Source organism: Sturnus vulgaris, chromosome 11 (genome assembly GCF_052056855.1).
Source record: "Sturnus vulgaris isolate bStuVul1 chromosome 11, bStuVul1.hap1, whole genome shotgun sequence".
Classification (NCBI taxonomy): Eukaryota; Metazoa; Chordata; class Aves; order Passeriformes; family Sturnidae; genus Sturnus; species Sturnus vulgaris.
In genome coordinates this window covers 18,092,548-18,118,258 of record NC_142253.1, presented here as the reverse complement: position 1 = coordinate 18,118,258, position 25,711 = coordinate 18,092,548, and the positions used below count along the sequence as shown (strand labels likewise).

General features: G+C 44.6%; 1 protein-coding gene across 2 annotated transcripts in view; it reads right to left on the bottom strand.

Moving 5' to 3' along the window:
* Positions 1–25,711, bottom strand: part of SLC6A1 (solute carrier family 6 member 1) — a 60,896-nt gene that overhangs the window by 20,630 nt on the left and 14,555 nt on the right. Inside the window, exon 1 of one of the 2 annotated variants that reach the window (XM_088171685.1) lies at positions 22,542–23,054. The exons of the other annotated variant lie outside the window; for it this stretch is intronic. The gene's annotated coding sequence lies outside the window, so the exon portion shown is untranslated. Of the gene's footprint in view, positions 1–22,541; positions 23,055–25,711 lie in introns of those variants that run through there. 2 annotated transcript variants of the gene reach the window in all.

Sequence of the window (25,711 nt, the reverse complement as noted above, 5' to 3'; positions counted from 1 at the left end):
TTAAAAAAATCAAGGAATACCAGTTGCCACGTTTAACAGTGGATCAATACTGAGTTTAGAATGTTTATAATTAATCCAAAACAATCTCTGAGACCCACTTACTATATTTTGTCCCTATGGATTAATTACAAGTTTACAGAAAAAAGAATTTAAAAAAAACCCTGAAGGAATAGCAGTTGCCACCTTTAATCGTGGATTTAGAGAGTTCCCTATTAATACAAAACAATCTCTAAGACCCATTTATTGTATTTTCTCCTATAGATCTCTTATGAGTCTACAGAAAAAAGAATTTTTAAAAAATTCAAGAAATAGCAGTTGCCACGTTTAATAGTGGAATAATAGAGTTTAGAATGTTGACAATTAATCCAAAACAATCTCTGAGACCCACTTATTATATTTTGTCCCTATAGATCACTTACAAGTCTACAAAGAATTAAAAAAACCCTAAGAAATAGCTGTTCCCACCTTTAAGAGTGGATTAATACTAAATTTAGAATGTTTGCTATTAACCAGAACAATCTGAGACCCACTGATTATATTTCATCCCTATAGATCTCTTATGAATCCACAGAAAGAATTTAAAAAAACAGAAACAAAAACAAAAACAAGTAACAGCAATTGCCACTGTTAATAGTGGATTTAGAGAGTTCACTATTAATACAAAACCATCTCCAAGATCCACTTCTCATGTTTTGTCCCTATAAATCTCTTATGTGTCCACAAAAAGAATTAAAAAAACTAAAAAACAAAAACAAAAGCAAAACAAAACAAAAAAAAAACCCAAGAAATAGAAGTTGCCACACTTAAGTGAGTTTAGAATATTCACTATTAATCCAAAACAATCCCCAAGACCCACTGATTATAATTTTTCCTATAGACCTCCAATGATTCTACAGAAAGAATTTAAAAAAATAAAACAGCACCATTAATAGTGGATTTAGAGTGTTCACTATGAACCAAAACAATCTCCAAGACCCACTTATTATTTTTTTCCTATAGATCTCCTATGAGTCTACTGAGAAAAGAATTTAAAAAAACCCCAAGAAATAGCAGTTATCACCTTTTATAGCAGATTAATACTGAATTAAGAACATTCACTATTAATCCAAAACAATCTCCAACACCCACTTCTTATATTTTGTCCCTATGAATTTCTTATGGGTCTACAGAAAGAATTAAAAAATAATTAAGAAGTAGCACTTGCCACTGTTAATAGTGGGTTAACAGTAAATTTTGAAAGTTCATTATTAATCCAAAACAATCTCCAAGGCACACTGATTACATTTGGTCCCTATGGATCACTTACAAGTCTACAAAAAGAATAAAAAAACCTTCAAGTAATAGCAGTTGCCACCTTTAATAATGGATGACTAGTGAATTTAGAAAGTTCAGTATTAATCCAAAACCATCTCCAAGACCACTCATTATCCTTTTCCCTAGAGATCTCTTATGAGTCTACACAAAAAAGAATTCAAGAAATACCAACCAAGAAATAGAAGCTGCCACCTTCATTAGTGGATTAATACCAAATTTAATGTTCTCTATTAATTAAAACAATCTCTGACCCACTGATTATATTTTGTCCCTATAGATCTATGAATCTACAGAAAGAATTTTAAAAAGTAAATCAAGGAATTGCAGTTGCCACCATTAATAGCAGATTCATATCTCATAGTAAATTTAGACAGTTCTCTTATCTAAAACACCTTTCCCTAAAATGCTCCCAAAGGAATTAAACAATAAACCAGATCAAGCAACGGGACTTAATCCTGGGTGGTGATGTCAAGTTTTACACTGGTTATAATTAGCTGCTAATGGAAGGCAAATGTTTCATGAAATTTAAATTCTAAGCACGGTAAGATGAGAACCTGCAATGATCACTCCTCATTTCTGTTCCCAACCATTCGTGGACCTTTTAAAACACCTCTGCTGTTGTTAGGCACACTTTCAAAACCCAAATAAAAGAATAATCGAGGAAGCCAATATGGATTATGAGAAATGACCTGGGGTATTTTAGTCAACTCTGAAGTGCCTGCAGCTCCCCAAACTTCCACAGCTCTGCTTCAGCTGAAAAAAACACACTGAAATAATGCTTTCCATGTGTCCTGTGACCCCCCACAATCCATTTATTGTCGGTTTTCTCTTGATAACCCCTTTTGGCCACATGTCAGCCCAGTGCTCAGACCAGAGGCTGCAAGCCGTGAAACGCTGGCCAGGGTGAAGAGGCTGCACCTTGTGCTGGTAACACTGGCCACGAGGTCAGGCTGACATCCACAATCATTTAATCACAGAGTTTTGTAAGGGAGGATTGAGGTTATTAGCCATTCACTTCTACTTGAAAATTACGAGAAAATAAACATAAAAAATACGTAAAGGCTGTGTTTTTCTTTGAATTCTCATTTCTGATCACTGCATTATTATTAAGCCTCACCCAACTATTAAAAAGAAAGCTTTTGGTTGGAAGCTGTAGAAGAATCAGCTGTAGGTGTGGTTGGGGTGAGGAGAGAACGAGGTTGGTGCTTGTAACCTTCCTTCCTCCCTGTTCCACTTCGGGATGGGGCTCAGAGAGGGAAAATCCATCTCTGCATCCTCACAAGTCCCGTGTGCAGGTACCTCCCTTTTTCAAAACCCAGTTTTCCACATTCCCAAGCCTGCCCAATTCCCTGTCCCAAGCCCCACCGTTCCCAGCTGCGCTCGGTATTCCAGGCACTGCATTTCCCGATGCAGGAGGAAATTGGGATCACGGTGGTGGCAAAAGGGGGCTCCTCTTGTGAGACCCCCCGGCACTGGGAGCTGCCCAGACCCAGTGCCGTGCATGGGTGCAGCCCCAGATGTGCAGTTTGTCAGCCCCATCCCCAGATGTGCAGTTTGTCAGCCCCATCCCCAGATGTGCAGTTTGTCAGCTCCATCTGCTGCTCAGCAGCCTCAACTGAACGTGGCTCCTTTCAGCCAGCACAGCCTGGGTGAAAAAAAAACCCACCAGGGTGTCCTGGGACTCTACAAACAGTCCTGCAACAGGTTAGATTTGTTGTTGTTGCTGCAATTCCTGTTTGGGTTGGGCTTTGTCACCAGCAGAGTTTACAAGTATTGGAAGAGGCTGAATGTGTTGAGGATGAGTGGAAAAAAAAAACCCAAACCAACATAAAACCCCCGTGCAATAACCCAACACTGCATGGAGAGATCTGCATGGACATCTCTTGTTTGGTTCACAACGAGGGAGAAGTTCCAGCTCCCAGGGGTCTGACCTGAGTCAGAACTGAGCAACCAAGCCAGGAGGAACAGGGATTGGGAGAACAGGGATTGAGAGAACAGGGATTGGGAGAACAGGGATGGGGAGGAACAGGGATGGGGGGGAGCAGGGATTCAGCCCCTCAGGTCTCCAGACAGGCTCTGCAGGTGAGCCCTGGCCATGGAGCCCATCCTGTTGCTCCAGCCCTCCCAGGCTCTGCAGAGCTCTGCTGGGTTTAAAGCCTCTGCTGACTGCAGAGAGAAACTCAGCCCAGTTTAAACAAGACTCCATGACAAAGACAAAGCAGAGGGTTAGTTAGGAAATTTTCAGGAATAAAGCAAGGAACCTCCTGGAGGAATGAGGCCAGACGTGTTTCAGCAGGTCTGTAATGCTGAGACTTCTCAAGACAGCCCAGCATGTTTGTGTCAAAGGTGAGGGGTGGCTGGAAGGCAGCTTGGGGCTTTTTAATATAAAAGACATTGGAAACAGTGGTTCAGACAATCACCTGGGGACGTGCTGCAATTTATGATACAACACAACCACTGCACACACCACAAGTACCCCAAACCTTGCCAGCAGCACACCCAGAGGCTCCTTTTGAGAGGATGGAGGTGGGGATTGATCAGATTGCTTTTGTGCTGCCCTACCACTTCTGGTGCCATTAGTCCAGGTTTTACTGGCCTTGGCATCAGTGCATGGACATTTGTGTATTTATGGTCATACAGCACATCAGCATCAGACAATGAACAAAGTCTTCAATTCCACAGTTTGGAAAGCAGGGGTTTTTTCAGACTATGAAAAGCAGCTTTTCCCAAGCCTAAGAAATAATGATAAGAAATTACAGCAAGAGAAGTGGAGTCTCACCTCCAATCCACACTTTCCATAAACTGCAGTGCTTTATGACTTACAAAAACCTAGAAGAACTGGCAGTGCAGCAGCAAAGATCCAAGGTACACGCTCTCTAATCAGATTAGGCACTATCCCACAGCACTGGGATTTAAATTTCAAATTGCTCTGACATGGAATGGGACAGAAAGACACTTATGTAAGTTCTGTGGGCTGGCCTGAGCAGGAGGAAATACAAATTGCAGCTGTCAGGCAGCAGAGCAGGTACAGCCCTCGCTCTCCAGCGCTGGCTTTGCAGGAAGGAGATGGAGAAATCCATCAAACAGCTCAGTCTTTGCTCCCCCATCCCTTCACACCAACCCCGAGTGTGCTAGGAAGGGCACAGCAGCTTCCCACCACATTCCTCAGGGCACAAAGGAGCCTCCTTGACTTCAGTTACTAGGGCTGCTGAGCCAAGGGCTGCCAGCCCTCTGCAGCAGGACCTCGGATCCCAGCTGGTTGTCCCGCAGCACCAGCAGCCTGGGCAAGAATGGCCTGGGAGAGCCAAGCTCACATAGCAGCCAAGGGCATGGGCACTACCAGGGAAACTGCAACAAAGGCACGGCCCCTGCACAACAGCATTCTTCTCTCTCCTGGGCTGCACAAAATTGGATGGGAGGAGCTGAGCTCATGGAACTGAACAGCAATATTGCTGTCATCTTTCACAAGTTTTCTTGCTTGTGGCAGCAAAAAGCAGGGAAATCTCTGTTAGTGCGTGGCCAGTTGTGCAAACATTTCTGCTCAGGATCAGGCCAGGAAGTGCAGCAGTCGAAGGAAATGCATCAGATGCACTCTCCAGACTGTGGTGCCTAAAGTAGGACGTGGAAACTGATTTTTAACAAGTCTGTATGAATGTTAGCATTGAGAAAAGCAGAATTCTCCATTTTGGAAACTTCTGAAGAGCAGAGATCCACTTCTGGAAATGCCAGCTCATTGGTTTCAAAGACACCTGCAAAACATCACCTCACCAAACTCCAAAGAGTACAAATTTGTGAAATAACCAGAACTGCAGACTTAAACCTGGGAAAGCCTTGTCTCTTCTGGCACAGCTTTTTAATCCAGTTATGCTGACAGAAAAGGCACCAGAAACTCAAAATCAGATCCCTGTGCAGACCTGTGCCCCAAGCCCTGCAGAAAGGAACCTAACAGGGCAGGTCAGTGACTCAGTGTCACAGGCAAAAATGCTGGTGATGGGTGGCCAAATATTCATCAGAAAGGAGAAGGCACCACCATGGTTTGAGCAGCAGAGAAAGCTCTTCTCAATTAATTCTCTACTGATCAAACCCCCAGCAGTTCCAAGGCATCTTTGCCCTTCTTCACACAGGACACACTAAAACAGGAAAGGCTCCAGTCTGAGGCAGATGTCACAGGCCAGAAAGGGGCATTGGGACAACTTGGACAAGGTTTGCCATTCTCATATAAATTATAACCTGTTCTATTGCCTGCTGCTTCTGCAAGCTTAGGTTCCAGATTAATTAATATTATTTCATAATAATTGTTTCATTTATTTTATGTGACCATGCAAGTCTCTGCACAGTTCAAGCTGGATGGCAGAACCGAGCTCTATCCAGCAAATATTTTTATTTAAACAAATTCTACATTGACATGGAGAATCCACTCCCACCTGAGCCCAGTTCCTTGGTGCCATCTGATGCCACAAAGAGCAGCACAAGGAGGACAAAGAGGGAGGATCTGGCTCAGTTGGAGCCTGGCAGAGGGGAGCCCATGCTCAGGTTTCACTTCTTGCCAACTCTCCTGATCTCTGTGGCTGAGCTCCCCACTGGGGTGGTGTTAAATCACACCCCATCCTTCCCAGGCTGATGGGCTGCACTTCCTTTATAGCCTGGTCCCTAAATCCTCCAAACAGCATTTTCCCCAGGCAGCCAGAGAAACCCAAATGAGCCCTGGACTGGAGGAAGGGGCCAGTTCTGAGGTCAGGGTGGAAAATGAGGTGGAAGCAATGCAGGGACCCCTTGGCAGCAGCTGGAGGCTCCTTCTGCCACAGCAGGGGCTGATCCAGCTGCAGGGGCTGATCCAGCTGCTGGGGCTGATCCAGAGCCAGCACTGAGGGGACAATTCCTGAAGAAATTCCTGCTGTGGGGACCCCCAGGTCAGAGGAGTCAGGCAGGAGGGAAGTTGAGACTTGGAGCATCAACTTTTCCAAGAAAGGAGCCACTGGAGTGGGGAGACAGCTGGGGTCAAACAATGGGTGAGCCAAAGCCTGGAAAGGAGCAGCAGAAGAGGCCAATGGATTTCCATCTCTCCCTCCTTCCCCACAAGTGCCTGGCACAATGTGGGCAGAAAACACAGGAATATGTTGAGAGACACAGAACTGTCATGGAACGATTGAGGTTGGAAAAGCCCTGTAAGATCCTGCCAAGCCCACCACACACCTCTGTCCCCAGGTGCCACATCTGCACATCTTTTAAATCCCTCCAGGAATGGTGATTCAGCCACTCTCCTGGGCAGCCTCTTCCAGTGCAGGACAACCGTTTTGGTTAAGAAATTTTTCCAAGTCTCCAATCTAAATCTGCCCTGCACACTTGGAGGAGTTCCCTCTCCTCCTGTCCCTGTTCCCTGGGAGCACATCCCAAATCCCCCCTGGCTGTCCCCTCCTGTCAGAGCCAGAAATTGTCCCTGATCCCCTTTTCTCCAGCCTGAGCCCCTTTCCCAGCTCCTCTCCTGCTCTCCAGCCCCTTCCAAGCTCTGTTCCCTTCCCTGGACACCTCCAGCCCCCCCAGCTCCTTCTTGGAGTGTGGGGCCAGAGCTGCCCCAGGGTTTGGGGTGGTGCCTGAGCAGTGCCAGCACAGGGGACAATCCCTGCCCTGCTCCTGTGGCCTCTCTGTTTCTGAGCCAGCCCAGGGGCCATTGGCCTCTGCCCACCTGGGCACCCCTGGGCTGGTGTCCAGCTGCTGTCCCTGCACCCCCAGGACCTTTCCTGCCAAAAACAATTTCCCTTCAGGCTCTAAGACACGTCATGAAAGCTCATCTGCTTACTCCCAGTTCTAGCCACCCCTAAGGAAACAAATTTCCCCTCCAACCACACAGCAGAGCCTGCATGTGAAGGGAAGAAAGAAAATAGTTTCCTAAAAATAGCCTGTCTCCTTAAAGGGTACCTATAGCACTTATAGTCTGTCATGGGATGCACAAATGGCCACCAGAATCCAAGGAAATTGTGAGGATGTCATATTTAACTATGGCTTGGAAACAGGCCCACCACCACCAGGAAGGAAAAGCAGCTGCTTTGTTGTTTTCCAATCTTCACCTGCAAGGATAACTCAGCACTCCAGAAATGAAGAGCAAACCCAAAAGCCACAAAGTGTGACCAGAACTGTCCACATTTCTGTGGCATACAGAGATTCCTGGGGAGGCACCTGTGCAATTTAGAGCCCAAAGAGCAGATATTTAGTCTCCAAATCCAGCTTCAGCTCAGTGATGAGATTTATAATTTTCTGTAGCTCTCCTGGCATGAAATTCCCTCTTGATGTAAAGATACAAAGGTCTAACCTGCAGAGAGAGCTTGTCTCTTACACAGTGTTGCTATCAAGGATACATCCTGGTTAGATCCTTAAATAAATATTAATCACTTAATTAATCCTTGAAAAAAAAAACCCAAAATTTCATATTTCTAAAGAATTTACTAGCAAATGTGTAGTTGTGCAATTATAAGGGATTCTGTAATTAGTCTGAAAAAATCACAGTAAAATTAAAGAAAAAAAACCCACATCAAATTAGAGAAAAGAGAAACAAAAAAGAAATCCAAGATACAAAATCATGAAAAGTGCTGGCCACGTAGCCCATAGCAAGGTTATTTCTGAAAGACAATGGATTGTGTTATTTTTGTTAACATCAGGGTCAGGATACAGCAAAACACTCAAACCACGTGTGCAAAATGATCCTGACCATCTTGGCAACCTGCATGAGGCTCATTCCAAAATCTACAATATTTTCTTGTAAACATGTAGTGATAGTCCTTTCCTGATCTGGTAAGTTTTGTTTTTTTTTTTTAAATAGACAATAGATGCTGGAAGGAGAAGCTTTTTCCACTCATCATGGAATTATATCAAAACTAACTGATAATCAGTCCCTTACAAAGATTTTACAGTAATTAACATCAGTTCCTAATCAATCCCAGGAGCTCTAACAAGGCTGGGGGTGGTCATAAACTATTTTGAGTGTGTTTTTCCTCAGCTCACATTAGCACCATCTGCTTCTACTACTTTATATTTACACACCACAATATTTTGGGCCCAACTTCAGATAGAATTCTAGCAATTCACAAGAGAACCAAATGGCTCTGGGGTACCTGCTTGCTTTGGTGACTCTCACCTTCTGGAATGGTGTTTCCTTTGCAATAAACTCTTTGTCACAATTTCTATCTTTAGCTTCTAGACTGATTAAATATAATAATCAATAAAAATGAATATAATAGAAGTTAATAAGTATAATAAAATATAATAATCACCATCTACTGCAACCACACATTCACTTCTAGCTCCCACACAGTAAATAAGATGTGCTTTAGAAAAGCAAGGACAGCATTCCCATATTTATTTAGACTCCTGATTATACTCCCATCCATCTGAAGTTTAATGGAGCAGGGTGATAATACAAGTTACTGCTGCATAAAAATGGGTTTGCTCGTTGTTCATTACATTGATTGGGTGTTATTCTTTAGCTCTTATTGGTGTTAATTTTTGTTGTGCATTCCCCAAGTCCTTCCCTGGGAGCCCAGACTGGTTTGGAGGGTAGAAAATGCAACACAGAGAGGCTCAGAAAAGGACATAAGTGGTGCCTAGAAAATGCAGCATCTGGGATCAGGGAGAGGCTCAGAAAAGGACACAATGGCACCAGGCAGCATTGGGGTTGATGTTACAGCAGGTTCCATTATCCCTCTGCTGACACCCAGGAAATAACCCAACATTCCCAGTCCTCCTTGGCCACAGAAACAAAGCCAAAGCCAAATTTAGTGGAGCAATGGATTTACTGCCCTGTGCTGAGCTGCAGAAATCAAAGGTTCTCACTCATAGCTGTTGGATCTCAGAAATCTGGAGTTTTTGAGCTTTCTGTGCTTCCAGGCACAGACCCCCTGGAAAACACTGCTCTGGACCTGAAAACTTGGAGAAGGCTTGGAAATATGAATAATGAGTTAGTAAATATGAATAATGAGTTAGAAATCACCAATGTGCACTGGGTCAGATGTGTGTGTTTTCACTGAGTGATGGGTTTTAAATCTGAGGTTTTTGTAATATAGTGATGGATATAGGAGAAGATGGAGAATTTTGGGTGGTGTCTTTCTTCTTGTTCATCTTCTTCTCTTCCTTCTTCACAGAACTCAGGCAGTGACCTTTGGTTGGTCAGTCAATGTCACTCTAAGGGTTGTGAGAATCTATTATTGGGTCAAATGGATAAATAATGTAGGTGTTAAACTTTTATTGGTGTGTTTAGCTTTAAAAGGCCTTGAAGGCTCAGCTGGGGCCATTTTTCCCACTTCTAGCAAGGAGCTGGAGGTGCTGTCACACTTTCTGTAATTCTTTGATAAGAATCCAGGTCTGAACACGAGAATTGTCCCAGTCGTGTCTCCATTAATCCTGGCTCAGAGGGAAAACAGAGACTGCTGACAAACCACAACGAGTGGTGCAAAGCCCAGCTTAGACCCCACACACACAGGTACCACCAACCACAAGATTTGCTTCCCTTCTCCCTTCCCCTTGCCTGGGAGGAGTTGAGGGTGGTAAAGAGCCCACCCAGCCCTTTCCCCTGCTGCTCTGCACCTTTGATTTTTGGGTGTTTTTGGAGTGGGTGCCCCGGGGAGCTGCTGTGGGCAGGAGTTGGGCAGTTCTGACTTCCTGCCTTAGGGGCACAAAGCCCGTCCTTGGAGACACACCAATGCAGGAAGCCAGCACAGAAAAAGGGAGCAGCAAGTACTCAGAAAGGCAAAGTAATTTGCCCAAGCAGGAGGCTGGAGCAGAATTTAGAGCAGAGTTTCTTTGCGTGCCAGTGCAATGCCTGAACCTTCAATAATGCTGCTACACTCTCCTCACGGCCCCTTTTCATCTCCAGCATGTACAAATGACTAAGTATGAAAGACTTTTTGCCTTGTGGAAGCAAATAAAAGCAAACAAAAGCCCATAAAAGCTCCAGCAAGGATCACGGTCTCTGGGGGAAAATAAATAAAAATCTCAGTGTAAGTAATTGGGGGTGGTGTTTGTAATTTAATTTTTACCAATCTCTGAGCTCTGTGCCATTTCTCTTCCCGAAGAAGAGGATGCCCTGGCACGCCAGAGCCAGATTTGCTGGCAGGCAGCGTTCCATGAGGGAACAGAAATGGAGAAGGTGGTCCTGCTGCCCCAAACCCTGCAGCCCTGGGCACCCAGCACGGGGGGGTCACCCGTGGTTTTGGAAGCTGTGAGAACCAACACGCTGCCAAAATCATCTGGAGGTGCCACATCCCCCATGTCAAATATTTCCTTTGCTGAGAACATGATGTGAAAACATGACATCAAATGCTGTGTCTGCCTTCTGTGTGTGCTGCTCGAGTCCCCCAGGATTTTGGTTTGTTTGAGGACTGGAGGCAGCTCCCATCTGTTGCTGTGTCATTTTGTTAAAGTGTCATTGTTTTGGGTGAGAGTAGGTAGAACCACATGTCAGAATGCAGCAGAGGGAACATCACTGCAGCCCGAATTTCTCATATTTAAGGGAAACATTGAGAATTGATCAGCAGCCTGTGAGTGGCTCCTGGCTTGTGTCAGAGCCCAACGTCGATGGGGAGCAGCAGCCGAGGCAACACTGAATGCTTTGACCAAGATTCCAAGGCCAAAATTCACAGAACCTGACCCAAACTCCCAGATTTTCATCAAATGCTTGGTTTTCCTCAACCTTTAATTTTCCATATAGCTCCCAGTGCCCAACCAGGCTGAATTTAGACCCGGCACTGTCTTAAAATGGATCTCTGATCTGAAAAGGCTGTTGGCTCTTAGTGCTTAAAAAGGGGCATCTTCACCTTTGTGGGGGTGAGGTGCAGAGAGACAAAATTTTAAAAGTGTGTACAATTCTCTTTATTAGATTTAAACACATTACCCGAGATTCAATTTCATGCTTAAGAATGAAGCCATAAGGAGAAGAAAAACATTTCTGTAAAGCTGTGCTGAAGAAAAACTAGAGCTTTGAAGATCAATTCAAACTCAAGTGGAGCTTCAAAACGATTGATAAAACCAACAGCATCTGGGCCACAAAAATACAACATTTTTGTTCTGGATGTCTCCCTTGTGCTTCTCCTGCCACTTACAGTGAGTGCTTCAGATTTTGGGGATGTTTGAGTTACTCTTAAACCTGAGAAGGCTGCCTGAAAGTGCCAGGGCTGAGTTATTGTTCAGGGGATGACATCTCGGCACATCTGAGAACAGATTTTGTCTGTGTGACTGGGCAAGTCACCCTGGGTGACATCGGGAGGGGGAAGGTGTCTGCAGCTCCCAGACCCACCCACCAGGCAGGATCCACAGGGCTCCAGCATCAGAGTGAGGGCTGGAAATGCATTCTGACAAACAGAGCTGAATTAGCTATCTCCTTTTTTTTTCTGACGTTGGCTGTGCCACCTTCGTGCAAGTCGAGTTTCTTTCAGTTTCTATCATTTTATTGTAATTATTTCTTTCCCCCCACAACTCCCACAAAAGTCCTTCTCCAATTTTAGCCCAACTCAAGGCCTGCCCTTCCCCAAGCCTGGTGGAGAGGGGGCAGCTCTGGCAGATGCTGTTCCCTGGTTTACAAAGGCTCTCCACTGACAACAGCAGCTGCCAACACTGCTAAGCCAAAGCATTCTAATTTTGGGGCTTCCTCTACGTTTTAGCTCCTGGCTTCTTTTAAAGCCCTCTTCTCTGAATAAGAAAAGATTTTACATTTGTGATTCTTACATGCAGTTATCATACAGAGCAAAGCAAACAAAAAAATGCTGCAGGCACATGCACATGTTAATGCAGTTAAGAATCTTGGCAGGAGAAATTGGAAAAATCAGACCATTTTGGAGGGGGTGCAGTAGAGAGAAGAAAAGCCCTGAATCTGAGGTTACCCTTTTCAGATATAGCTCCAAGCTAAAGCCACATTTTCTATCTGTTCTGTTTTCTTTGATCCTCAAACTTCAATCCAAACCTTCAGGTTTAAATGGGATTTCAGTCTGAACTAAAAGCAGTTTAAATGGAAACAAGAAATTCTTCCCCCCTCACCCCTCCTGCCAAACCAGGAGTTTGAAGCTGCAATATCGAGGTGCTCTGCAAATCTATAAAACTTTCTGGCTTGAAGTGATAAGGACAAACAATCAGGGCACTCACTCTGAAGGTAGGAGATAAATAGAACAACTTGTTTTCTTTACAGTTGAAAAAATATACATATAAAAATAATAAAAAGCTTAAGGGAAATTGGAGCATTCTGAAGTGGTCAAAAGCAGTCCTTGCTGGTTTTGGCTGATGGCTCAATTGCAGGGCAATGCCAGCAGGGCAAGGCTTCACGCCTGTCCCAGAGCATTTCCAGCCTCCCCTGAAGACAAGCACCGGGGTCAGAGTCTGTTCTGAAAGGCTGGCACGGCTCTGAACCGGACACAAACGCGTTTGGGGGATTTGGGAGCCGTGAATCCCAGCCCTAATTCCCGTGACAAGGACCCAGCAGCACCTCAGCTCAACTTCCTGGAACGAATTGGCCTTTAAGAGATGCAAACCTCGTGAATGCCCAGAGCTCATGGCAGGAAATCTCTGCTGGGCTTTGGGGCTCACATTTGGATTTGTCAGGTGACACCTGAGGTCTGGGAGCAGCCCCTGCTCACATTTCCCTGCATCTGTCTGCAAAGTCAAGCCCTGGGTGAAGGGACTTGGGATCCCTTCCTGGAGGCATCCTTTGCTCCAGGGCAGTCATATCTGTGCTCTGGCATTTTATTTATAAGGTTAAAAGTGCACCTGAGTGGTTTTTACCTGACTACTGTGATGTTAAAATAGGTTTATTTTGAATATATGGAAGTATCATACAAAGATTTCCAGTGTGGAGGACATGCATTGAAAACCATCACTAGAATTTTGGTTTTACCTGTCTGGAGCTTTCAAAGAAGCTTTTCTGCTTTGGTCAAAATAAATATCTTGAACAACCTCCTCAGGCATGCCTTGAGTATCCACTAACAACTCTCCTCACTATTTACAAATATCTGCCTCTCACAGCAAGTCAGGTATTTCAGATATAAAACAAAACATCCACTTTACTCACTGCAGGGTAAACATGGGGAAATACTCCTTCCAATTCCTATCTGTTACAGGTACTGAATTCCTACAAACAGCCCTTCTTTCCACCATGGGGCTCATGCTTTCCTCATCAAAGAATACTGCAAACTGATGGTGGAAATACAACAATAAATCAATAGCTGATGTTTTACTTGCCCCATGCCTTTTGTTCTGAAACATTTGGGGGCTTATTTTTTCCTACTCTAACAAGCATCAAGCCAAATGCAATAATGAAGGAGTAACAATTTCCTGCCTCAAGAAGGAATTGATTTGTGGGTTTGTTTTTTTTTTTTTATTTATTTTCAGCAAACTTACCAGCAGTGCCACTGCTCAGAGAAGCAGCTGAAAGGGTGACGAAGGCACCCAGCACCAAATGCTGTTTTCTGCCATGGCTCAAAGCCTGCTGCTCTTACCAAACACACAGAGAAGCTTCACACCATCGGGTCAACTCAGGGCTTCCAGGGGAGCTCAAGACAATCTGGAAGCAAAGGTTAATTCTGCAACCTGAGAGCCACTGGCAACATCTGGGACAACTGCCCCTGGTCTGTGTCCCAGAAGTGCTTGGAGTTCTGGAACTGCTCTGTCAGGGATGCTGAGATCACCCTGGGACAGAATTAACGGGGCTAATTGATCAGGGTTTCAATCAGCGAGCAGGAGAAGCAGAAAAGCTGCAGGTCCCATCTGGAACAGGTGACTTGGGTAAGTTCAGTGCCAGGTGTGCTCCTGCCCAGGGCCAGGTAAATGTTCTGAGGACAGCAGAGGTTCTGGGGAGCCTTGCTGGTGACATGGCAGGGCTTGTCCAAAGTGTTAAATCCTCCCTTTGAGCCCACTGATCATCTCTGCTCTAAGGGGACAGCTGCTCATTCAAAGGCAGAAGTTAAATTATTTATTCGCAGACACTATAAAACACATTTTCTTTGATCTCTAGGGCATATTTTTCAGTATAAAGCCTTAGGAGGCAAACACTTTTCTCGAGGAGGCAAGGAGGGAGTTATCTTCTCCCTCACCATTTGTTTGAATAATCAACCATCTGAGGAAAAATATGACACAGGAGAGGTGTCATTTTTTTTTCCCCTGGAGGAGATTAGGTTAAGCTTGCATTTTTTTCCAAAGGTACACAGTTCATCAGCAAGAAGTTTAAGGAGGAAAAATGTGTTTTCATATCAGGTAGGAGTGCACACAGTGCTTGCCTTGCTCTCAAAATGGATGAGTCTGCTGCTATCTGCAGGACTGACAGCTTTATTTTCATCTGCCTGCCCTGATAGAGCATATCAGGAAACATTTTTCCAGATCCACACTTGAGGATTTGAACATTCATACTGATACCACTTTAATCTCACTTGACTTTATAGAAAAAAAAAGCGCCCAACCTAGTTATATGCATTTAGTTACATCAGATAAAATCTCATTTGCTGCAGCAAATAATTTGGCTTGGTGTTCCCCTCCACCCTTTTTTTTTGGGGGGGGGAGAACTGCTTTTTCTCCCCCTCAGACTTTCACAGCCTTCCAATGGCAAGGTTTGTGGCACTTGCCAAGGGTGAAGGAATCTAATTTGCTAATCCAATCATCATTTGCAAATTAATGACTGTGAGCACATAGAAAACCAACATTAAAAGATCTGAAACAGCAGCTATGGTGGGGAATACATTCTCAGAGTAAACAAAACCACCTTGCAACTGCAGCATTTAAAGCCTGAGCATATTTCTGGTTCAGGAATTCAGTCTCTTCCTGGACAGCAGCTCTATTATTAATGAAATTAGCAGTAATAAAAACACAGCTCAAACCTTCTCCCACAGCTGGGCTTCTCCAAGAACTCCAGCTGGACTGACTTTTGGGTTAAGGCAGCACAACAGGAAGAGTAATAAACCCCCTTCTTCTCAATCAGTGCTTCAGATTCACCCAAGAAATGACATTTCTTTGTGTTTATCTCTAAAATTCTTCAAGCTCCCTAAATTCCAACTCATAGTAAAGGACACATGTATGAAAATAAACAAAAAGCTCAATGTGACCCAACAGCAACATTCAGTTCTCTCTATTGACGTTGCTTTGGGCCAGACCTGCAGTTGATAATCAGTAAAAATTCACTTTCCTGAAGCACATCTGGAATTCCTGCCTTTAACCACCTGTCAAATCTGCCTGTGACCCTGAGCTGGCAGAGAGGATCCTCCCTGGAAAAAAAGGATCCCCCATGGAGCACACTCCTGCCATTCAGGTGCTGCAAATGACCCATCATCTCAGGGAGTCCAAATTAGATTATTGTGCCAGAGTTTCTCCAGTGGAGATGTGAGAAGAGAGCCCTCAGGCCAGCACAGATGCAATAATAAATTCATTTCTTTGAGAAAACAGCCTGGAAACGGGTGTTTGTTTGGACAATCAGGGAAATGTGTCCTCTCAGCTGCTTTTGGATAATAGATGAGGAATGTTATTTATCAGCAGGCATCCAGTGATACTGAGGATGGATTAGCAGCTATTCCTGTGCTGGCACACTGTAGTACATGTTCTCCATGCTTTTCCCATCATGGGTTTCACTTTTCCCCACCACAGGGGGTCCTTGGGATCGATGCATTCCCCATCCAGCAGCATCTCAGGACTTCCCAGACAACCTTTCCAAGCAGGAGAGGAATTCCAGGTAAATCCATGGAGCAGATCCTAGACAAACACGTGTTTTCACACTGGAACAAATGAGGGAGGTATTGATCTCGCATGGTGCCTGTGAGTTCTTTCAGCAGCAGCAATTCCTTCCTGCCAGGAAGTTACACAGAGCAGCTTTCAGAGAGCAAAAATCAATCGAGGAACGTTTGTCTGTTTTACAGCAAAGGCAAAAAAACTAAAAGAAAGGTGAAATGGCCACAATTATCTAACAGGAGCTGATTAAGCTGGAACAGGAACCTGGTCCTCTTCAGGAAGAGCAGGTCTGGCTCTAGAGCACAAAGTTTTCCACAATTCCACTAAGTTTTCCCTGGCCAACAGGCTCTGGAGGATCGGGTGGCTGCAAACACCTCCAGGGACAAACACCTCCTCTTCCTGCACAGAGCTCCCGTGGAGGGGAACATCCAGCTTTCCAAAGGCCACCATGAACTCCAAAAGGGAAGCTGGCACAATGCCTGTCCCCCTCCCCGCTCAAAATCCGAGTGCAATTTGCAGCATCCAAAGGATTTGTTTCACCAATTCCCACGTTTTGGAGCCAGCATTTCAGCAGCAATTGGGTATCCAGATCCTTGGGGAGATTTCAGCATCTGAAGACTGACTAGTTTGATCAAAAGAGGGGCAGACTAGAAATAAGCCAAAAACCGAACCAGTGCAGAGAATAAAGCTGGAAGGACATTGCTAATCCCAGCTCCAGTACAGGATTCAAATGCAAAGCAAAAAGAGCCTCCATTTATTATCAACCACCATTTCTGCTTTTCTACATTTTATTTTACGGATTTGGTTGAAAATCCTTCATGGTAGACCGAAGGCAGGGTGGTCACCACTTCCAATTCTTCACAAAAACCCCAGAGTGCAGGTGGGAAGAGGCCAGGTAGCACAGAACCAGCAGCAAGCAGGGCATTCCAGCAGGCAGGCAGTTAAAGAGGCTCAGAAAATGCCAGCTCAGCTGCCACACACAGCTGAGCTGTTGAACAAGCTCATCAAATTCCCACTGGAGCATTTCCAGTGGCCCAGCTGACTTGCTGAGCTCGGGGGATTCGCTGGGCTGTGCTGGCACAGGGAATTTCAGCCCCTTGTGCAGGGCCACAGCCCGTGGCATCTGCTCCCTCCATCACCAGCTGCCTCTTTGTCACGGCAGGGCTGTGGTGGGACACAATTTCCTGGTGGAATGGGGGCAGCCAGCTGGAAAATGCCAGGGCAGGAGCCCTCGGAGCCCAGGGAAGGGAGCCTGGCCAGGCTGCAGGGAGCAGGCAAAGCCCAGGCTCTGCTCAGGGATGGTTGGGACACTCTTGGTGAGGACATCCCTGCTCCCATTCCTCACCTGCCACAGCACAAAGGGGGAAAGAGAGGGCACTCTGCCAAAGGCAAAATAAACACCCCCCTAACCTCAGGAGCTGTGACTATGGACCACACTTCTGATCTAAAAAATCCATCTCGTGCTCTCTTTCTCAGGCCTCAAGTATCTGAAATGTCTCTGAATTACACTTCTCCTAAGGGCAGGCCGCTTTTCCAAGAAGTATTCCACACAAGAAAGAGAAATATGACTATTTTTCTTTATTTTTCTTCTCTCTTCTGTCCCTTTTGCCATGCAGAAATGGCAGATTTTTGGATGCCAGGCTCTGACATACTTACTGAGGATCAAAAATTAAGGTGAGCACCACACTGTGTCACAGATCTCAGCTACCAAAATAAAATATTTGGGGGACTAAAACCCTTCAAACCCTGAAAATCCCAGCCTGTTCTTAATCCCAAACAGACCTGCTTGCTCTCTGTTGAAAATGTAGCTCCTGGGTTGGTTTTGACTGTACTTCACAAGCCTGACAAGTGTTCCACACATTTTGTGCCACTTCTTAAATGTCTCCATTCACTTGCTGGTGGGACCAGCTTGTTTGGAAAGGATTGCTCAGACCCAGAAATGGGAATTCTTTGCTGCCCTCTGATAAGGCAGCAGACAGCCCCAGCTCAAAACATTTTTCAATTTCATTATAAAACTAAACAAGTGAAAAACCAAGCGAAATTTCCTTTTCCTAATGGGCTTTATATTTAACCTTCAATTATATTAACTGTGCCATAAAAGTGGATGTGCTACTGTAATTATACACTCCAAAAAGGCTGCTCAAAATCTGAAGTGATTGTATTGTTTCATTACCTCGCTGCTTTAGAATATTTTCTTTTCCAAACATCTCCTACCCTCAGTCCAGGGGAAATGTTAAAGGTGACAGGATCTCTCAGAGCCCTGATTATCCATCAGAAAATTGCACTTTCAGGTCCTACAAAGCCAAGAGGAGCTGAATTGCCTGCAACTGCAATTCCAGCCACTGCAAATCATATACAGCTCTCCCATGAAAGCATTAAAGAGCTAAGACTTAATTAGCATCCCTGATTAAATAGCAATTCATCCAGCCATTATATCTTCCAGTTAGGCAGCACAGTGCTCTGGAAAAGCAGAGAAGGAAGTAAAAAAAATAAAAATCCACACACGCTCTTCCTCTCAATCAAAAAATTCACCTCCACTCACTTTCTCCAAACTTTATCCTGGGAAATGTTCATTATTTACGATGCAGAGGCCACTGCCAGGCACACTTTGAGGGCTCCCAGGCAGAGTTTCCCTCTGCAACCTCGGCCTGTGTGAGAGACCAGAGAGCCCCTGAGGAGCCCTGGCAAAGGCAGGCACCAAAACAGCTCAGGGGCAGCAGCAAGGACAGAATCCCACAGGAGTCACATTCCAGCAGCCTGGGAGGGAATGGGGCTCTCCCAGCACAGAAACCCCACGGAGATGAGAAAAGCCTCCAGAGCAGGCACTGCTGAAACTCTGCTCCTGCTCTCCCCTGCTTCCCCTTCCCAATTCCCAACACAGCACGGGAGGAGAGGATGAACATCCTGGGGCAGCTGGGGTGGAAATTCTTCACCCCCCCGTGCTGCTGGGCAATGAAGGGATGGAAAAAGGGGAGCAGAGCAATACTGGGAGGCAGAGACACATCCAGAGACCCCCCTCTGTGCTGGGATAGCACAGCCAGGGGTGACTTTATGCTTTAAGAGCTGTTTTGAGGTGGAGGAAATGCCTTGGATTATGAATTTCCGCTTCTGAATATAATTATTCACCTGTTGGGTCTGCCCCCAAGGTGCTGCCCTGTCCCTGCTTCTTGCTGGATTTGGGAAGATCTCCAAACAAAGAGCATCTGTTGCATTTTTAACCAAGTGGATAATGCAGCACAAAAACCAAACTCCTTCTCCCCAGCCAGCTCCCAGCCTGGCCATGCTCTCCAGGCTGCAAGGATCGTTCCAGCCCCTTGTGAATCTCATTTCATGAAGCCAAGCAGGAAAAATGTACAAGAAGCAATGATGAAACAACAGCAACAAAGAAGTAAGGAAAGGGAGCAAAAGTAAATTTGCACCAGACAAATTTGCAATTTCCATCGTGGAACAACATTTTATCAGGATTAACAACACTGATCCTCCACTACAGCAGAGTCTCAGTTTTCAGATCAGGAGGAGAGATGATTTGGGCTTTTAATGATAAGGCACAGGGTCAAGAACTGCTTTGGGGTACTACCACACTGCTCCAGGAGAGCACATTGGGATTTTGGTAGTTTATCTCTCAGACAAGTGGAGAATTGCACTGCAGCAATATTCCCTTCCCTCAGCCAAACTGGACATCTTAGATACATGAAATAAGTCTGTGATGAAGAGAAATAAACTGTCACATGACCAGACTCCAGTAAATTAGCCAGCCAGACAGAACAATGACAGATGAGATATAAGAGGAGAGGGAGTTGCTGTATTTAGTGTTTGAAATGTCATTTGGATGCTGCTCACTGCTAATGTGCCCCCTGGGCCTTGCAAAGTCCTGCTCCATTGGCCTTCAGAAAGCCAGAGGTCAAATTTACATGGAATAATCTGAACCCTTGCTCATATTTGAACATTCCCTGCTTCCTGCTACAAACATTCTCCAGTAAGTTTCAGGAAAAATGTGTTCTCTGGAGCACAGTCCCTCACATGCACCACACTCCTGTGCTGCCTCTGGCATCCCTCATTTCTGCCTTTAGTCCCACTCCACACTATTCCCTTTCCAGAGATCTTGGAGCAGCATCCCTTCCATGGAACTGAAGGAAACTCCTTTTTCCATCACTCCTAAATCTTATCCAGGTATTTGATGTCAATACTCAAGGCACTGTTGGCTCCCTGGTGCTCCACAACCTCACCAGCCCCGTTCACCTCTGCCTGCTTTCTCCAGCTTAGCCACTGGCTCCTGCTGAGGGCACAACCAAGATTTCTGGATTTTCACAGCCCCAAAGAACTCAAAGCCGTCACTGAACACACAAAATAACTCAGAGATGAGTGTGGAGCAGTTTCAGCTGTCTGCACTGTAATACATGACCGCTCAATTGGGGAAAAGCTTGGAACAACATATGGTCCAAATTACCTCTGTCCTCCTGCAACCAATGCTTTTCTTTTCCATGTACAATTTATCTGTGCTGCTTGGCAGCTCAGCTGGCTCCCCTTCTTCTCCTGAGGAACACAACCACATGCAGATGCTATTTATACACCAGGCAAATTATTTCTGCAACCCTATTTTCCCAATAAAACCGGCCTCGTGTCCCATCCAAAAGGTGAGAGTCGTGATCTGTGACTGTGAAAGATGCCTTGGCACTTTCTGAAAAGTAAATCCAGAGTCCTGGCAAGGTGTCAGCTTTGCAATTGCATTCTGTGGCCCTGTGGTAGCTCTTTCCTAACAAACAGCTGATGAATTCCACCCCAGGTGTGACTGGGAGTCGGTCCCAGGTAGCTGTTAAACCAAACTTCATAATGAGCACCATGACCACAAGCCTTCCTTTCCTCATGGATCTGTCCTTACAGGTATTTTCATGCTCTTTTTCAGCTCCCACAATCCCTTCACAATAGCTGGGCTCAATAGGAATCACAGGAGGAAATCTCTTCCTGGCTTTCTCTTTGAAATGCTGCTCACAAAGCCAGGGGAATACAAATGGCACACGAAACCTCACTTCCCTCACTCCCTCCAGCAGCAGCTTGGGAGTGTTCAGCTACTTCCCATTTAAAACTTTCCAAGCCTTGGCTGAAGGGAGAGTCCCACACGGGTGCCAGTGCCAAATACTGACAAACAGATCTGAAGGGGAGTGAAATGTGTTTTGGAATAATTTGTTTCCCTTTGCACTGGTTTTCTAAGGTGCATTGTCGTATTTAGGAGCAAAAGTAAACGAAAAAAAAATTGGATTTGCAAAAAGCCAGTTGCAAAACAGCTTCTTCTAGGTAAGAAAAAAAATCCCATCACACATGAAAACTGCTACAGAAATCCCCACAAATACCAAATATCTTTCTATCCTATATCTTAGGGTCCATTTAACTCATACAATTTGAAAATGAGCACAACATTCTATCAAAAGCACTAAAAAAACCAACCAGAAACCCAAACCCAGCATGATTATGAGGCACCATATTTATTGTACACCAATGGAATATCAGCTTATCAATGTCCACAAAAAAAAAAAACAAAAACAAACGGGGGAATTCTGTAGCCCAGCTCTGCAAGCTCAGCCAGAATGTGGAAGAGAAGAGGTGTTTGGAGCATCTCCTCTTCTGTCACCACCCCCAGGCTGAACACTTGTCACAGTGCCATGTGCTGCCAGGTACCCAGCAATTGCAAAGCAGAGAGCTGGATGCTCAGTAACCCTCCTGAACTAATTTTTCTCACTCTCTGGGAACAATTTTCTAGGCCATCTATCTGGGAATGTCACCTTCCTAATGGGAAGCAAATAACTGCTGCCTCCTCCAGCTCCAGGAGAACACAGCTGAGCTTTACTCTTCTTTTTATTAACAACCTACAGCAGTGATGGCACAGGAAAAATGTGTTTTATTCAAGACTTTAATCAACACTTGATGAGAATTATGTGCTTTGCTTCTTTAAATGTAGCTCTGTGGCTTTTTTTTCTTTATACTGAAATGGAAAAGTTTTGCTTTAAACTGGTGAGATTGACTGAAATTGAGGTAACAGCCTAGAAGTTTAACATAGATGAAGAGCAGGAGGAAAACTTTGAGCCATGCTTCCATGAGAAACTTGGCAGGGAGGAGATGGTTCCATTATTGGAAATGTCTTTTTATTTGCCTCACTACAGGTGCTTCCATTAAAAAAAAGTAAAACATAAAAAAAGCTGAGATGTTCCCAGCTGGTTCAAGCTTTTACAGCAATTGAGAGAACCCCAGTGAACTTTTCTGGGTCCTGTGACTGGGAACACTGAGAGAAATATTCAAAATGTGATCTGGTTTTGATGAATTTTTAAGATAAGACGAAAAAGATAATATTTAATACCAACATTTCTGAAAAAAAAAAAAAAAAAAAAAGCTGAGCCTAATGCCCAGAGCACCGAGCAGCACTGCCCTGAGAGAGCTACAGGAACAGGGAATAGAGAAGAAAATTCCCTTCCACTCCCTCCACTATCCCCGAGAGAAGGAAGGAGAGAAGTGGGGAGCAGGCAGAATATTAGATATATTTATACATTCCTTACCTGGCACAGAGAATCCCAAGGCAGCTCCTCATTCACAAGAGGTGTCACAGCTTTGAGCCCAAACCACCCCTGTGCCCCATCAACCACGAGCTCACAGAACCCTGCACTGCCTCCTTTCCCAAATTATTTTCCTATTCACCAATTAGAGACAATTCCCCAGGGGCTCATGCAGCTCCTGAGCAGCAGCAGCAGAGCTCGGGAAGCTTCCCTGGCCCCTTTGTCCCCGGATTTCCAGCTGGAGCACCGTGGTGTCCCAGAGCTGCTGTGTTTCTGCAGCAGCAGCAAACGTTGCTGAGGCAGTGCCCTGGGAGCCCTTCCCTCTGCACTCCGGACGAGGCTCCCGAGGCTGGGCAGCCAAATTCTGCTTGTGAGAGCCGAAATGAGGGATGCAGGACTTCAGGGTGCTCTTTAAAATGCTGTTCATTGTATCCAGATGATGCAGAAATTCACGGGTCATGGGTGACAGAGCCCAGCCCACAGCCTGTCACCTCAGCTCGGGGTTTGTGTGAACCCTCTCTGGTTCTGGTTACAATGCACGATGTACTTTTTGGTTTAGAGCATTTTAAAACAGAACAACCAATCAATACTTTCATTAGTCCTTACAGCCTATCATAACGACCAATTAGTAGTTACTAATGCTACTAATTAGTAGTACTAATATTACTATGTTCATGTTACTATTTTTCAATCACAAAAAGTTAGTATGTTGCAGTTTAAGCTAGAAGTTGTTTTTTAGTTTTCTTCTAGAAATTTTTGAGACTTTTTCTTTCTACTTGCAACATTGGCGTTTATATTTGCCTGTGAAAATCTTTTTGCTTGGTAAAAACATCTTTTGTTTAAAGTGAATTTATCCTTTGCTCTAAGTCATAAAAACCTTTTTCAACTCGTTTTACTCTTTAGCTTCTTAGTAATCTAGTAAAACTAGCTCAGCAATTCTTTTATATCAAAGCTTACTATTATTTTTATTCCTTCTTCAAATTTTACATTTAAAGATTTTTCTGTCATACATACATACATATCTGTGAAACCTTCTTGTTAAATCCTTATTTTTCCCAACAGCTTGTCCAGGGTGTCACAAGTCCCAGGGGAGGGGAGGCCCCCAGGAACAGGGGGAACAGCCCAGGGGGGGTTGGGGGAACAGGAACTTTGTTTGGGATCACAGCATTAACCTTGGCAAGGTGAAGCGTTCCAAAAGCTCAGGACTGTCCCAAACCAACAAATATATCCATATATTCCCTATATAATAGCATGGGTTTTGTTTGCTGAGGGGGGAGCAGATACTACTCCAGTGCTCTAAGTGAACAGGCACAGTGCCAAGGCTATCAATGGAATTCTGTCTGCTTGTGCTGCTGGGAAGTTCTGCTCTTTGCACAGCATTCACTGAGGTGTAAAATGAGCACTTCATGTTACTTGCTTGGACTCATTTCAAAAGCAATTGCTGCACCTGTTCATACCAAGGCATAAAGTTCTTTTATTTTTTACCAGAGGCCAATGCCACAAAACCTGGATTGAAATAATAACACTGTCTTTTATATTACTCCACGTTTCTTTATTCTTTACTAATCACCTCCTTTCCAAAATGCATTTTCCCTCAAAGAAATCAAAATAAAAATCGGTTTCTGCCTATTAGACAGCAAGCAATTCCTTGGCTCTCCAGAAGAACAGAAATCTTTCTGTATTGCACAATATTGAGTTCAAACAACACATCCCAGCTCCCCTGGAGCTTCATCTTCCAGGCATTAACCAGGCCATGGGGACTCCTCCAGAATAATGCACATTATAGTTAATTCCATAGCCTCTGAGTGCAATAAAATAACAAAACAAGTGCGTTTTCTCCACAGAAAAATCTCAGTTCTTATCTGCATGGCACAGACTGAGTGAAGAGTTCTCCCCTGTGACTGAGCTCTAAGCCAAGCTAAAGCAGCAGTGGACCTACTCCAAATATCCTGCCAGACTGCATGGATTGTGCTCTGGAAGGCAATGAATATCCTCAGCCTCCACTGGGAGCCCCTGGTACTTGGAAGGAAAAGGGAATTTCACCAAAGGGAGAGAATTTTAACCCAAACAAACAAACAGCACACCGTGGTATAAAGTTATTACAGCAAGGAGAGAAATCTTCTGTAGCTACAAACATTTGTGTGCTTGGATGAAGAAGAGAAAGTGAGAGATGTGCATAATTTGTTGATTTATTGCCATTTGTCTATAAGCCAGTCAAATGCAGACAAACAGCCAAACCCAGCTCCTGGATGAGCCTGATGGTCTCCAGAGGCTCTTCCCAAGTTTCCTGTGAAGTGCACCATGAATTTTGGAGATGTCCATCACCTCTAAAGGTGGCCCAGAGATCCTGGGGGAAGCCAGGCCCATGGAGGAGGCTGCTGTGATGAAGCTTTCCTTCAGGGAAGGCAGAATAAATCCTCCTGCCTTTACTGATTGATATATTTGCTTGTTTATTTATTTATTTTAAATAGAGCAAATAGGCCCCAAATACTGTTTCTTCTTGGTGTAAACATTGGCTGAAGTGCCTCCCAGCAGCAGAGGCTGCATTCAGATATCTCCAATTTTGCAATTCCATCATTCCCATCTTCAAACCACAGGACCTTTATGTTTTGTTACCAACACAAATATGAAACTCTCCCAATAATCCTGAAGGGATAACAACACTCAGGGCAAAGCTGGCACGTTGCTTGAGGAGGCAAAACCTGGTCACACTCCAGCAGGGCCAATGCTGTTTGCAGATTTTTATGGTGCTCTGTTTCCTCAGGTTTGTTCAGGATAAGAAAACTTGTGCAATTCACAGCAATTCATTGCCTACCTCAATGAGAGGCAAGGAGGAAGCTGAGGAAAATTGGGTTCTCTTGAGCTATGGAAGCACTTGTGGGTGTCAAGTGGTAAAATTAAATAGAGAGAAAAAAATAACTGTGGGAGCATTATTGTTTTAAAACACTACATGGGCAATGGGAACGTCACATAACAAATATTTGTATGTAATTCAGAATGTGTTGATAAAAGATCACCATTGGATTATATGAAATAGTGTGGCTGAATGTTTCAAAAATACACACGTGTGCATTTCAGTGGGATTGAGGTGTCTGTCTTCCTTAGACTCCCAAGAAAAATTAAAAACCCTATGCTGAGTGATTAATGCCTAGTTTGGGTCAGAAATACCAGGT